Source organism: Anomaloglossus baeobatrachus, chromosome 9 (genome assembly GCF_048569485.1).
Source record: "Anomaloglossus baeobatrachus isolate aAnoBae1 chromosome 9, aAnoBae1.hap1, whole genome shotgun sequence".
Lineage (NCBI taxonomy): Eukaryota > Metazoa > Chordata > Amphibia > Anura > Aromobatidae > Anomaloglossus > Anomaloglossus baeobatrachus.
The window spans coordinates 114,084,679-114,099,688 of record NC_134361.1 but is presented as its reverse complement, the minus strand read 5'-3'; the positions used below and the strand labels follow the sequence as shown (position 1 = coordinate 114,099,688).

Genomic DNA, 15,010 nt, shown 5'->3' with positions numbered 1-15,010 from the left:
TGCACAATCCTGTTTCAAAAGCAGAGATGGAAGGAATCTGCAAGATTCAGCAGCCGCTGCCCCATGTCATGGTCCAGTGCAGTAACCACCATGTATTAGGTAAATAGTAGAATAAAAATAAAAAGACATGAGAAAAGTGCAAAAACAAGCAGGTAATATGTAAATTAAAATGTAGCCTTTGTTCTTTTAATACATTTTCATTAAGATACTACCTCTTGTTTTTCCACCATCAGCAGCGCTTTTATTCCCTCTTTTTTATTGTATTATTTACATCTGTATTTATGATACTTTGAGCCACAATGGGAAAAGTGTTTCTGATGTATGTAAAGTGTTGTGGAATTAATGGTGTTATATAAGGGAATAAATATTATTATAATCACTTCTTTATGATAAATATACAGTATGTAACAATTAACAATCTTTCCAGACGTCTTAGATCTCATCTTCGGAAACGGTGCAACCTAATACCTGAATAAACCTATGTTTACAAAAGAGGGATAAAATGATTGTATGATATTGTAGATGCTTGATCCAAAAAGGGATGGGCTAGGGAATTATGATGGCAGGTTAGGAGTTAATTTAGCAGCAGACAAGCGGTTAAACCAAAGCAGGAGGAGTCTGCTCATTTTAGGCACTAGGACCGGGGAGCAGACTCACCCACCCTGGCAGGAATCCTTTGGCTTGAAGCTCGGATAACAAAGGCAGATTGGAAATAGCCTTCATTCCACCAGCATCCTCAGCTTGTACCAGGGCTAGCAGGGTGAGTAGGAGCTGCTTTCCTGTAACATCCCTGCATGTGCATTTTAAGGGGGCAGTGTACCATGGTGGGAAATGTGGAGAACATAACATGTGCCTATTGAAACATCTTCTGATCACTGTCCTTTATCTGAATCATCAATGTCACTGATTCACTATCACTTGCGCCTCTCCGTATTCTGAGCACATAGATTGCGCATATTTTAATAGCATGTGGCGCAAAATGAATAGGAAGCATGGGACTGCATAGGGATGATCTAGCGAGGGCTGTCTCCCCTTGTGTCACATAGGTGACAGACAGCGATCAGGGACGTGTGGTGGCAATCGTAAAGGGAACGGCACATATACCAGACAAGTCGTGAATTACGGATTAATGCCGAAAGGTATCAGCGAAGGCAGTGCACGTGTATAACGGTGTAAAAAAGGGTCATATTGAATTGTAATGTCTATAAAATACTCAGTGTAATAAAATGACATAAGTATTTAACATGGGTGTAAAAAAAAATATTTACCAAAATTCCAAAAATATAAATCTTCTTCTACAATCGTCCCCATAAGGGGTTTAAATGGGAAAATATTTTTCCATTGATTAAAGAGTGTGGAGACAATGACTGCATGGGAAGGTGTGGGCTTCCATTGTTAATGCTGCCATATAGTACTAGAATAGTGTATCCCACAGAACATCAGTGGGAGGTGAAGGTTGGAGATATTTTTGTAAAATATGTAGAAAATATGGGAGAGGCCAATTGTCATATTGGATTAACCCCTCTGTGGGCATTCTCATATTGCATGCTGCAGATGGGATGTTACCGGTTGCCTTGTTCCACCCATTCTCTGCAGCATGGTGCTTAACGGGGATGTAATGGATGTGTCTGTATAACTCGCATGTACATTTATCACATACTCAGACAATACACAGAGAGGATTCAGGACCTGGTATCTTTTTGATATCAATTTTGGAGCATTTTTTTTATAATGACTTTACCTGGCACAGATAAATCATTTCTTTACATTAGGCTATTGAGTATTTTTTTTGGCTAGCACAGGCGTGAGAGAGCTAATATGGGTGAGGGTAAGCAGTGTCAGCTATTGATCAATAATCCTTTGTTATTGGGAGATGGCCCCTCTGAACCCATGCTTTATTGGTATGCATGGCAGGAACAATAGTGTCAGGTGCATGCGTTTGGATTCGCATTATTAGGGAAAGGTGGTCTTCAGAATTCATCTTGGACTCACACCCATCCTCCATGTACAAAGGCAGCTGCTGTATTACTATGACACCATGCTTATTCTATACTGCCGACCTTCATAGACAATCTTAACGAATTAGTGATCATGGTGGCATACATTCTCCATCACTACTTCTCAGTAAAACCATGGGCAGCTTCTTCATCCGTGACATGGCTGCTTTCAGGATACTTTATCTGCATTAAACTCTACAGCTAATGTGGAAGAGTAAGAGAGTATGGTCTCCGTGTCCCTTTAACCCCACTATCAATTCCAATCCAAAAATTAGCATGGTAACATACAAGCAACAGGGCACATCGTCTTAAAACGTCATCCTGCTGTACAGAAACCCCTTGGAGAGGACCATTCACTGAAAATAGTCTTCTAGAAGGTGTTCTCTCAAAGAAGATGCGAAAGAAACGTAGAATATGGTGGAACCTGCCATACAAATCTAATTTAAAGGGGTGTTCCACGCTTATAAAGTCTTGGCCATCACTTTATGATTGGTGGGAATCCCACCTCTGGGACCCTACTGATCCGGAAGAGGAAGGGGAGTAGTATTGTGTCCCATTCTCTATGGCACCTGATCACTTGGTGGTGTAGGGAATTCAAGTGAATGGGGACAGCTGCAGTTCACCGCACATTTTGGAGCTGGGAGTACCGCTGTGCAGGAAAGGAAATACAGTGCTGGACCTGCATTGTGCCCTCATACAGGGAATCTGTCACATGGTTTTTGCTCCCCCATCTGAGAGCAGCATAATGTAGAGACAGAGACCCTGATTCCAGCGATGTGTCACTTACTGAGCTGTTTGCTGTCAGTTTGATAAAATCAATGTTTTCTCTGCTGCAGATCTAGCAGTTCTACAGATCTCATGAATATGCTGGACTACCTGCAGCATGCCAAGTAGTCCGGTAATGATAATCTACTGCTGAATAAACAGTCATTTTATCAAAACTACACTAAGCAGCTCAGTAAGTAGGGCCGAGATCCTGACTCCAGCGATGTGTCACTATCGTTGGAGTCATGATCTCTGCCCCTACGTTATGTTGCTCTCAGATTAGGTGGCAAAACCTGGTGACAGATTCCTTTTATCAGAACTTGGAAACCCAGATATCAGAAACTGGTAGCATATCCATATTCCAACACTTTGTAAGTTAGGAAAACCCTCTTTTAATAAAGGCTTGGTCTACTTTATCAGATGGTCTTTGAAGCGGTTCTACTGCATTTTAATCCGGCACTCGATCCAGAGCTGGGTTCTACCAGACACCTTTCACTTTGTCAGCCAGTCTGAAAGTACTGTATGTACTCTCACAACTCTTGTTCTCTATGTCGTTGACCACTTTGGATCTATACCTGTTTTGTCTATCACAACAGTGGCCGGATCATGACCTGAAAACAACTTCAGTAGGAAACTTCATCAAGAAGTGTGAACATCTTCTGAATAAATCATCAAATTTGTCAGAATTCCCCTTTATGGATGAGAGAAGGGTGGACACCAAGCTCAATAGGGTCTTATCGGTGGTTAAGGTTAAGGTGAGGGGTATAAGAACGGCTCACCTTATGGGTCGTTTAACCCACATCTGAGGAATTAAGGATTAACAGCTGCCGCAGTACCCTCAGGCCATGAGATTCCGCTGTGTGGAACCAGTAGGAGGACAGAAATCAAGAGGAAAGTTACATGTGATTTGACCGTGTGGTTTATTCTCTATGCCTTTCGAAGTTGAACCAACTTCTTCATCAGGAGAACCACAATATTCATCGTTCCTCTGGATTTCTTGAATTTATCAGCAGCAGCACCGATTATTACTATATAAAGATTAGATTTTATCACCAAACCTCAAAATACCATGAACATAAAGATTAGATTTTATCAACAAACCTCAGATTACCATGTACATGCTCCCTACTTTTTTCAGCACTTTATTTATACTCTTGATTCTACAGAATAAAGACCAGATTCTGATTAAGAAGTTACAAAATGTTTTACCTTTTTGGTAATAATTGTTGAAAGTCTATTGGCTACAACTATGGTATAAAGCTGATCTTAAACATCTCAGAAACATTAGACTTTAGTGGAAGATTCTTGTCTGAGGTCTGTCACAGAAGAGAATATTTCCCTGGGGATGACCTGCATCAGATAGATTTGACAGCTGCTCATCTACTGTTACTCTACTGAGCTAACATATACATATGGATGTTATTGGGGGAATTTAGGTTGTTGGCTGAAGTTGGTCAAATTAGTTATTAAATATTTATAGATGAATTATTGACTTGTCGGCTCCTTTGACGTTAATTTTAGTAAAAGGATGCATTAATTTTACTAATTCTGGAGCATCTTTTCTTGGAACATGGTGTTGTAATGTTCCTCTGTCAGTCCTCCTAGAAATGAATGAATACATTAATAACTAGATGTTTTCACTGGGGGTGTGATATTGTCAGATCACTGATGACTATGAAGATACACACCTCTTTCACAAGAAAAATGGTAACCGTTCTAGTCATACATTTCTATGACTAGCAGAGGAATCGCACTATGTAAAATGTTAAAATAAAAAAAAGAGTCTGCTGAGTTATTTTATGGAGGATATGGTGGGACAAGTTCAATCAGCCATGAGGTTCAAGCAGTTAATATGGAAGATATGGTGGGACAAGTTCAATCAGCCATCAGGTCCAAGCAGTTAATATAGAGGATATGGTGGGACAAGTTCAATTAGCCATCAGGTCCAAGCAGTTAATATAGAGGATATGGTGGGACAAGTTCAATCAGCCATGAGGTCCAAGCAATTAAAGGCTATATCCGGGACTTTTTACAAAAAAAACATGCAGGTGGTTGCTACCTACCTGCCTGTTGTGCCCGGCACCGTTCTTCCCCATCATGGAGCGGTCACAGACCACTCCTGCTGGCGATTTAGCTGCTTCCGCTGACATTGCATTAACAGATTGGCAGCTTCATATCCACTCTGCTCTGTAGATGGGCATCATTGCCAATGTCATGTTGATTGACAGCCAACTCCCCGAGTAAGGCAGTGGGGAGTTGGCTGGTAATCATAATGACATAGGCTGTACTACCCAGTCTACAGAGCAGAGCGGGAAAGAAACCTCCAATCTGTTGATGGAGCCACTGTATCGCCAGCAGGAGCGGTCTGTGACTGCTCTGTGTCAGCAGTGAAGGGCGCTGAGCACAACAGGCAGGTAGGTATCAACTAACTTCATGTTAGTGCTTAGGCACTTTTTGTTTTTACAAAAAGAAAATTCCTGGTTATACCTTTTTAACTGGTTGGACCTAATAGCGGATTGAATTTGTTCCACTATACATTGATTGACCATCATGTCAAGAGTCTAATTTAGTTTCAGTCTCATTAAAACTAAATCAAATCTGGTCAAATATAACATCTTATGAGTTGGACCATGATTGTAGAGAAAGGCACAATTGTACAATTCAACCAATATTGAGCCATTGGAACAGCAATAATGCTGACGATGGTTCAAACACTATGATCAATTCTCGTCCTCAGAATAATTCGGAAAATAAATCAGACATAAAAATTACTATTTTTTGTAACCCTTTGATGGTGACATGAGACATGAATTTGGTCATATTGGTGATTAATGCTATAAATGGTTTAGCTTACGGGGCGCTCCATTTGTAATTATTTGACTTTATTGTTTATTTGCAAGAAAAAATATTTCCTTTGTTTTATTTTTGTGTAAAAATGTTGACATCTAGGACAATAAATTCACAAAATGAGTATTTCTCCAATGTACTGCTATAGCGCGGATAAATAATGTTCATTGCTAGGCAGAGAATTTAGCCTTTTCCTGAAATTAGTCGTGTAATCCCGATTCGTACAGTATCATGTTAGATTTAGACAGGTCCTCTAATCCTATCCGAATGTCTTCTCTTACGCGATGCCTCGGCTGCCAGCTTTGCCTTTGGTCATACGACTTGCAGGACATGCCATGTGATAATTGGCTTTCTTGTTGCATCTCTCAGCCATGGCAACTGATTCTTTTGTGTCGACTAAGGCTGCGGCAGAATCAAATAGATGACATCATGCCACATGTGCGAGGAATGCCTTTTATATTTCGGAAATGTGGTGGCTTGTGATAGAATGAAGCAGACTCATGAAGATCTGACTCATGGGAAGCAATATAAACTGCACTTGATAAAAGCATTTTTATACGCAAACTTTAAAACAATGCTCTACAGAAGTAAAGGCTTGGGAATAAAAAAAAGAGAAGATTTATGGTGATCGCACTTCGGTCATAAAAGGATACAGTGTTCATGTCTGCTGCTTAGAGGATCTGTTTGTATACTGTACTATTTGATGATATATGGTAGTCAGAAGAACTTGGCGCTCCTTTTTAAAGGAAACCTGTCACCAGATTTGGCGACTATAGGCTGTGGCCATTACTACTGAGCTCTTATATACAGCATTCTAGAATACTGTATACATAAGAGTCCAGGTCGCTGTGTATAATGTAAAAAACACTTTTATTATACTAACCTAGGGGACAGTCCAGTCTGATGGGTGTGGCTGTTCTCCAGTCCGGCGCCTCATCTCTGCGGCGATCTCCATACTCCTTCTACTCAGCCCAGGCTGGCATTGCGGTCTTGCGCAGGTGCACTTTGATCTGTCCTGCTGAGGGCAGATCAAAGTACTGTAATGCACAGGCATGAGGAAAGTTTAAAGACCGCCCGCGCATGCGCACTACAGTACTTTGATCTTCCCTGAGCAGAGCAGATCAAAGTGCACCTGCGTAGTGCCGCATTGGAGCTCTCTATGGATGACGTAGGACACGTCATGCACACGGGCCTCGGAAGAAGGAGGACAGTGATCGCTGCAGAAAGATGGTGCAAGACTGGAGAGCAGTGACACCCATCAGACCAGACCAACCCTTAGGTGAGAATAATAAAAGTGTTTTTTACGTTCTACAGAGCAGCCTGGGCTTTTATATACAGTATTCTGGAATGCTGTATATAAGGGCTCAGTGGTGGCGGCCGCAGCTTATAGTCACCAAATCTGGTGACAAGTTCCCTTTAAGATGCAATAAAGTATTTTAATTGATTAGCAATCCATACATTTCACATTCCACCATTATATAAGGCCTTTATCAGAAATGGATTACAAGATGCAAATTAGAGAGAAGCAGGTAACAATGGGGGAGCAGCGCTAGTGGGGTGGCGATAATACGATGGACGAATGTTTATTGCGTCTTAAAAAGGAGTGCCAAGTTCTTTTGTCTTTTTTAATACGACTTGGATCCATACTCAAACCAGGAGGGTCATTCTTCTCCAAAGTTAGTGCCAATCACTTTGATATCCCATTCCATAAGCCCCTTCAGCGGTCTGTGGTCGTTGCTGATGTCTGTGGATCTGCTTTTGATTAGCCGGCCAAGTGCAACAATATCACTGCAGTGTGTTACATTGCTAATCAAAAGAGGAGCCACGGATCTCAGCAGGTAAGAGGCGGTACTCTCCTTACCATGCAGTGGCCACCGGTCACGTTTGTGGCCAAAGGAATGGGACATGCGAATAGATTCACACCAACTCTATTCTTTGCATATACTATATGATGAAACAGTCATGGCCGAAAGTGTTGGCACCCTTAACATTTTCCAAGAAAATTAACTATTTCTCCCAGAAAATTATTGCAATTACACATGCTTTGTTATACACAGGTTTATTTTCTTTGTGTATATTGGAACATGATAAAAAAAAAAACAGAGAAAAAAGGGGTAAATCGAGCATAATTTCACAGAAAACCCCAAAAATAGGTCGAACAAAATTGTTGGCACCCTCAACTTAATATTTGATTGCAAATCCTTTGGAATAAATAACTTTAATGAATCACTTCCCGTCACCATCAACAAGCTTCCTACACCGCTCAACTGGAATTTTGGACTCTTCTTTTGCAAACTGCTCCAGGTCTCTTGTATTTGAAGGGTTCCTTTTCCCAACAGCAATGCTAAGATCATTCCACAGGTGTTCACTGGGATTTAGATCTGGACTCATTGCTGCCATTTCAGAACTCTCCAGTGCTTTACTTCTATCCTTCTCTGGGGGATTCTTGAAGTATGTTTAGTGTCATTGTCCTACTGGAAGACCCATGACCTAGGACGCAAACCCAGCTTTCTGACCCTGGGCACTAAAATCCTTTAGTAATCTTCAGATTGTATGATGCCTTGCACACAGTCAAGGCACCAAGTGCCAGAAGCAGAAAAACATTATAACACATATTTGAGCCTCCACCATATCTGACTGTAGGAGCGGTGTTCTTTTCTTTCTGGGCTTCATTTCATTTTCAGTAAAGAGTAAAATGATGTGATTCACCAAAAAGCTCTATCTTAGGCGTCTTTCACACGTCAGTGAACAACACACACGTTTTTCACTGACGTATTAAAGGTGCGTGTGGCCCTCCGTGTGCCATGATTTTGGCACAGGTGTGTTCTCCGTGTGCTATCCATGATAGCAAATGGAGAGCAGGAACTTTATACTCACCTGTTCCCGGCGTTGCTTTCCGTGGTGCTGATGTCTCCCTCTCTGCTGTCTCCCCGCTGGTGTTACTGCCGGGTTGAACTGCAGGAAATATTCATGTTCATAATTATCCGACCTGGAAGCAGAGACAGCAGCGGCTTAAGACAGGTGAGTATAGAAAATAATTTTATTTCAGAGACACGTGTTTTCACCAGTATGTGTCACACGGATCACACCACTGTGTGGTCCATGTGACATCAGTGGTACTGGAGAAAAACGGACTTGTCTCTGTGCAGAACACAAGGACACGCGTATGCGCTGCATGGACACACGTTCCCTGAGAAATCACTGATGTATGAGCAGACCCATTGATTTTAATGGGTCTTCATATGTACATGTGTGATTTATCTGAGGAAGAAGATGTGATCTCTGAAACGTGTAATAAAATCCTGAATTAACCATTATTGCTGACCATCTTCTTATGACAGCACGGAAGTCCACTTCTATTTTATGTTTTAAAGAAAACATACATGTAAGAGCCAGCCGGGGACCATGCGCTTTGGATGACTAGTCCAAGAGGCCGGCAGCTTCTCCAGTTTCCTCCCTGACTGATTGGTCTCTCCTCTACTTACACATAGGGAGGTGTCAGTTTTGAAGAGCAGGACAGCAGAGAAGCCAGAATCTAACCTCTTGGACTAGTCATCCAGCAAATATGGTCGCTGGTCAGCTTGTAAGTGTGTGTTTTCGGTGATTAGGGGTAAAATATACATGATTACAATATTACAGCAAGTGTTTGATTCATGCTGAACGTAGATTGGGCATCAGATTACCTGTAATGCAAAAAAAAATGCATCTTCAAATATAGCAAGTGAGAACAGGTGCTAACTGCTAAAACTACACGAAACACAAACAAAGGAATACAGCAGCACAAAACATATACAAACATAGTGCTGCTGTATTTCTTTGTGTTTCGTATAATATAGAACAGGTAAGAACTCCATTTCCTACACAAATACAGTCAGGGCCAGAAATATTTGGACAGTGACACAAGTTTTGTTATTTTAGCTGTTTACAAAAACATGTTCAGAAATACAATTATATATATAATATGGGCTGAAAGTGCACACTCCCAGCTGCAATATGAGAGTTTTCACATCCAAATCGGAGAAAGGGTTTAGGAATCATAGCTCTGTAATGCATAGCCTCCTCTTTTTCAAGGGACCAAAAGTAATTGGACAAGGGACTCTAAGGGCTGCAATTAACTCTGAAGGCGTCTCCCTCGTTAACCTGTAATCAATGAAGTAGTTAAAAGGTCTGGGGTTGATTACAGTTGTGTGGTTTTGCATTTGGAAGCTGTTGCTGTGACCAGACAACATGCGGTCTAAGGAACTCTCAATTGAGGTGAAGCAGAACATCCTGAGGCTGAAAAAAAAGAAAAAATCCATCAGAGAGATAGCAGACATGCTTGGAGTAGCAAAATCAACAGTCGGGTACATTCTGAGAAAAAAGGAATTTACTGGTGAGCTTGGGAACTCAAAAAGGCCTGGGCGTCCACGGATGATAGCAGTGGTGGATGATCGCCGCATTCTTTCTTTGGTGAAGAAGAACCCGTTCACAACATCAACTGAAGTCCAGAACACTCTCAGTGAAGTAGGTGTATCTGTCTCTAAGTCAACAGTAAAGAGAAGACTCCATAAAAGTAAATACAAAGGGTTCACATCTAGATGCAAACCATTCATCAATTCCAAAAATAGACAGGCCAGAGTTAAATTTGCTGAAAAACACCTCATGAAGCCAGCTCAGTTCTGGAAAAGTATCCTATGGACAGATGAGACAAAGATCAACCTGTACCAGAATGATGGGAAGAAAAAAGTTTGGAGAAGAAAGGGAACGGCACATAATCCAAGGCACACCACATCCTCTGTAAAACATGGTGGAGGCAACGTGATGGCATGGGCATGCATGGCTTTCAATGGCACTGGGTCACTTGTGTTTATTGATGACATAACAGCAGACAAGAGTAGCCGGATGAATTCTGAAGTGTACCGGGATATACTTTCAGCCCAGATTCAGCCAAATGCCGCAAAGTTGATCGGACGGCGCTTCATAGTACAGATGGACAATGACCCCAAGCATACAGCCAAAGCTACCCAGGAGTTCATGAGTGCAAAAAAGTGGAACATTCTGCAATGGCCAAGTCAATCACCAGATCTTAACCCAATTGAGCATGCATTTCACTTGCTCAAATCCAGACTTAAGACGGAAAGACCCACAAACAAGCAAGACCTGAAGGCTGCGGCTGTAAAGGCCTGGCAAAGCATTAAGAAGGAGGAAACCCAGCGTTTGGTGATGTCCATGGGTTCCAGACTTAAGGCAGTGATTGCCTCCAAAGGATTCGCAACAAAATATTGAAAATAAAAATATTTTGTTTGGGTTTGGTTTATTTGTCCAATTACTTTTGACCTCCTAAAATGTGGAGTGTTTGTAAAGAAATGTGTACAATTCCTACAATTTCTATCAGATATTTTTGTTCAAACCTTCAAATTAAACGTTACAATCTGCACTTGAATTCTGTTGTAGAGGTTTCATTTCAAATCCAATGTGGTGGCATGCAGAGCCCAACTCGCCAAAATTGTGTCACTGTCCAAATATTTCTGGACCTAACTGTATCTTGCATTATTAGAATCATTACTAAATGTTGTTACAGACATGCGTGATCATCAGTCTGATCTCAGATCACAATGTATGGACTGGCCGTGCATCTCCCCGACCCGACAGTGACTTATATGAAGCAGTAAGGCTGAGCTGAGGAGACGCACGGCCAGTCCGAGCATTGCAACCCGATATTGGACCGATGATCATGGCCGTCTGAAAGAGCCCTATTTGCTTTATAGTTCTTTTTTTAGATTTTATTTTAATTTTTATATAATCTTGAATCTGTTTAATGTAACGGGATAAACATTTGGCATGGCTATTAGATTCCTGGCAGTTAACACAAGCTGTCAGCTGTCTGTGTCATGGTGAAAAAGCAGGCGTCTTACACATTTATCACATTCTGCCAAGCGCTCAAATACTGCCTGCCACAATGTATTTAAATGGATTGTACACCGTCAGATGAATGTTATTTACGAGCCTATACAAATGCACCTTTTCAAAAAGGGGATTGCTTTGGTGTTTCCTTTTACTGTGTCCATGTATGTACTGTATATTATGGGACGGCATACAAAAAATAAATCACAAATGCATGTATTTCTGTTATTAGAATGGCTTTACTAAAAGGAACCTGTCACCAGATTTGGGGCCTATAAGCTGCAGCCAGCACCAGTGGGCTCTTATATACAGCATTCTAACATACTGTATATAAGGCCGCTGTGTAGAACGTAAAAATCCCTTTATAATACTCACCTAAACGGTCGGTTCGGTGCAGATGGGTCAAATGAGTGGCTCTGTTCTCCAGGTGCGGTGCTTCCTCTTTCAGCCATCTTTGTCTTCCTTCCTCTGAAGCCGGTGTGCATGACGCATCCTACGTCATTCACACGCGCCGGCACTGAGGTCCTGCGCAGGCGCACTTTGATCTGCTCTGAACAGGGCAGACTCAATGCCGGCGCGTGTGAATGACGTAGGATGCGTCATGCACCCCGGCCTCAAAAGTAGGAACTGGTGGTGGCCGCAGCTTATAGTCACCAAATCTAATGACAGGTTCCCTTTAAAGTGAATCTGTCAAGCAATTTTTGCCACCTAATCTGAGAGCAGCATAATGTAGAGACAGAGGCCATGATTCCAGTCATGTGTCACTTACTGAGCTATTTGCTGTCATTTTGATAAAATCAATGTTTTCCCTGCTGCAGATCTCGCAGTTATACAGAGCTCATGAATATGTTGAACTACCTGTCAGCACGCCAAGTAGTCCGGTAATGATAATCTACTGCTGATTAAACTCAGATTTTATGAAAACTACACTAAGCAGCTCAGTAAGTGACACATCGCTGGAATCAGGGTTTCTGTCTCTACATTATTCTTCTCTCAGATTAGGTGGCAAAAACCTGGTGACAGATTCACTTTAAGAGCAAGTAGTGCCATAATAAGGCGTAAGATTGGTCCAAAATCAAAATCCCCATAATATCATCAATCTATTTCCAGAATGCAGTTTAGTATCAAATATTTATCCTCCAACGTCTTTCTTAAAGATTATTTCTGCTTCCTTTTTATGACCTGCCCCCTCCATTTTCCCATTCACACTCAGATTAATCTATAAAAAAAAAGAGCACAAATACCGTCTAGTTTTCTGCAGAAAACAACTCCAGAAAAGTAGAGCGTTTTTCCATTCTTTTTTTCAGATCAATCTGAGTGTGAATGGGAAAATGAGGGGGGCAGGTCATAAAAAGGAAGTAGAAATAATCTTTAAGAAAGATGTTGGAGGGTAAATGTGTGAGACTATAATGCATATATGTATTCATCAGTATATAATCTGCTGTTTAAACCAAGTTTTTATGTTTATTTTTAAAAAAAACAAACATTTTTTGTAATGTATTTTTATTATCGGTATTAAAACATAAAAATCTTGCAGTTTTCACACTGATCATTCTATACCTATAATGCTTCCTATTTCAGGAAAACCATATGTACATTAGCGGTAATAGAATTACTCAGATCCCGTTGCCTATTAAGAGTGGTGGATAATGTGTTATCAGCTATGTACACCGTGTGCAGAATTATTAGGCAAGTTGTATTTTAGAGGATTTTTTTTATTATTGATCAACAACTATGTTCTCAATCACACAAAAAAAGACAGAAGTCTTTAAATTTGCCTAAATAAATCCATACATCCCAAGGTCAAGGATTGACACTGAAAAGCACTATAATAAACATTAATATTTATTGTACAAAAAGTGCATGGGATATAAATACAGTAGAAAACACATTACAGGCAGGAGATTGACAAACCGGTTGACGGTTCCCTGAGGAAGTCACACGAAACACGTGTTGGGACTTGTCCCCATGTGTGTCCACATGCGATCTGTACACCTCTGGTAAGCTCCCCTACACTAGTGCTATGGGCTGCTCTGACACCCGCTGTTTACTGGATGTTTAGCATCCAGCTTTCTGACTTTGTTCAGACTAATTGTTACTGGGGTGCCTTGCTGCTAATTTCTTTTTTCCTCTCACCCATATGTATGGGATTACTATACAGCACCTTGCTTGCTTGGGAGTTAATCATATATATTTTTGCATGTGGCCCCACATGGGGATTTTTTCACCCTTCTTTGTCAATCTCCTGCCTGTAATGTGTTTTCTACTGTATTTATATACCATGCACTTTTTGTACAATAAATATTAATCTTTATTATAGTGCTTTGCAGTGTCAATCCTTGACCTTGGAATGTATGGATTTATTTAGGCAAATTTAAAGACTTCTGTCTTTTTTTGTGTGTTTATACTACTTGAAGTTGTTGCCTCCTAACTTTCAATGAGGTCCATTTTTACTGCCCTGCTTTATTTAATTTATGTTCTCAATCAACCCAAAAGACACATAAATATCAAAGCTTAATATTTTTAGAAGTTGGAGTGGGCTTTTTTTTAGATTTGGCTATCTTAGGAGTATATCTGTTTTTGCAGGTAACTATTACTGTGCAGAATTATTAGGCAACTCAATAAAAGCCAAATACTGTATATTCTCATCTCACTTGTTTATTTTCACCAGGTAAACCAATATAACTGCACAAAATTTAGAAATAAACATTTCTGACATGCAAAAACAAAACCCCAAAAAATTAGTGACCAATATAGCCACCTTTCTTAATGATGACACTCAACAGCCTACCATCCATAGATTCTGTCAGTTGCTTGATCTGTTTACGATCAACATTGCGTGCAGCAGCCACCACAGCCTCCCAGACACTGCTCCGAGAGGTGTACTGTTTTCCCTCCCCATAGATCTCACATTTTATGAGGGACCACAGGTTCTCTATGGGGTTCAGATCAGGTGAACAAGGTGGCCATGTCATTATTTTTTCATGTTTTGGACCTTTACTGGCCAGCTACACTGTGGAGTAGTTGGATGCATGCGATGGAGCATTGTCCTGCATGAAAATCATGTTTTTCTTGAACGATGCCGACTTCTCCCTGGACCACTGCTTGAAGTTGTCTTCCAGAAACTGGCAGTAGGTCTGGGAGTTGACCTTCACTCCATCCTCAACCCGAAAAGGTCCCACAAGTTCATCTTTGATGATACCAGCCCATACCAGTACCCCACCTCCACCTTGCTGGCGTCTGAGTCGGAGTGGAGCTCTCTGCCCTTTACTGATCCAGCCTCTGGACCATCCATCTGGCCCATCAAGAGTCTCATTTCATCAGTCCATAAAACCTTTGAAAAATCAGTCTTAAGATATTTCTTGGCCCAATCTTGACGTTTTATCTTATGTTTCTTGTTCAAAGGTGGTCGTTTTTCAGCCTTCCTTACCTTGGCCATGTCCCTGAGTATGGCACACCTAATGCTTTTTGATACTCCAGTAACGTTGCAGCTCTGAAATATGGCCAAACTGGTGGAA

At 41.0% G+C, this 15,010-nt stretch overlaps 1 protein-coding gene across 1 annotated transcript in view; it reads left to right on the top strand.

Annotated features, from left to right (window-relative positions):
- Positions 1-642: 642 nt before the first annotated feature.
- DCX (doublecortin) overlaps positions 643-15,010 on the top strand; it is a 231,654-nt gene continuing 217,286 nt past the window's right edge. Inside the window, exon 1 of the mRNA XM_075323945.1 lies at positions 643-760. The gene's annotated coding sequence lies outside the window, so the exon portion shown is untranslated. The remainder of the gene's footprint in view (positions 761-15,010) is intronic.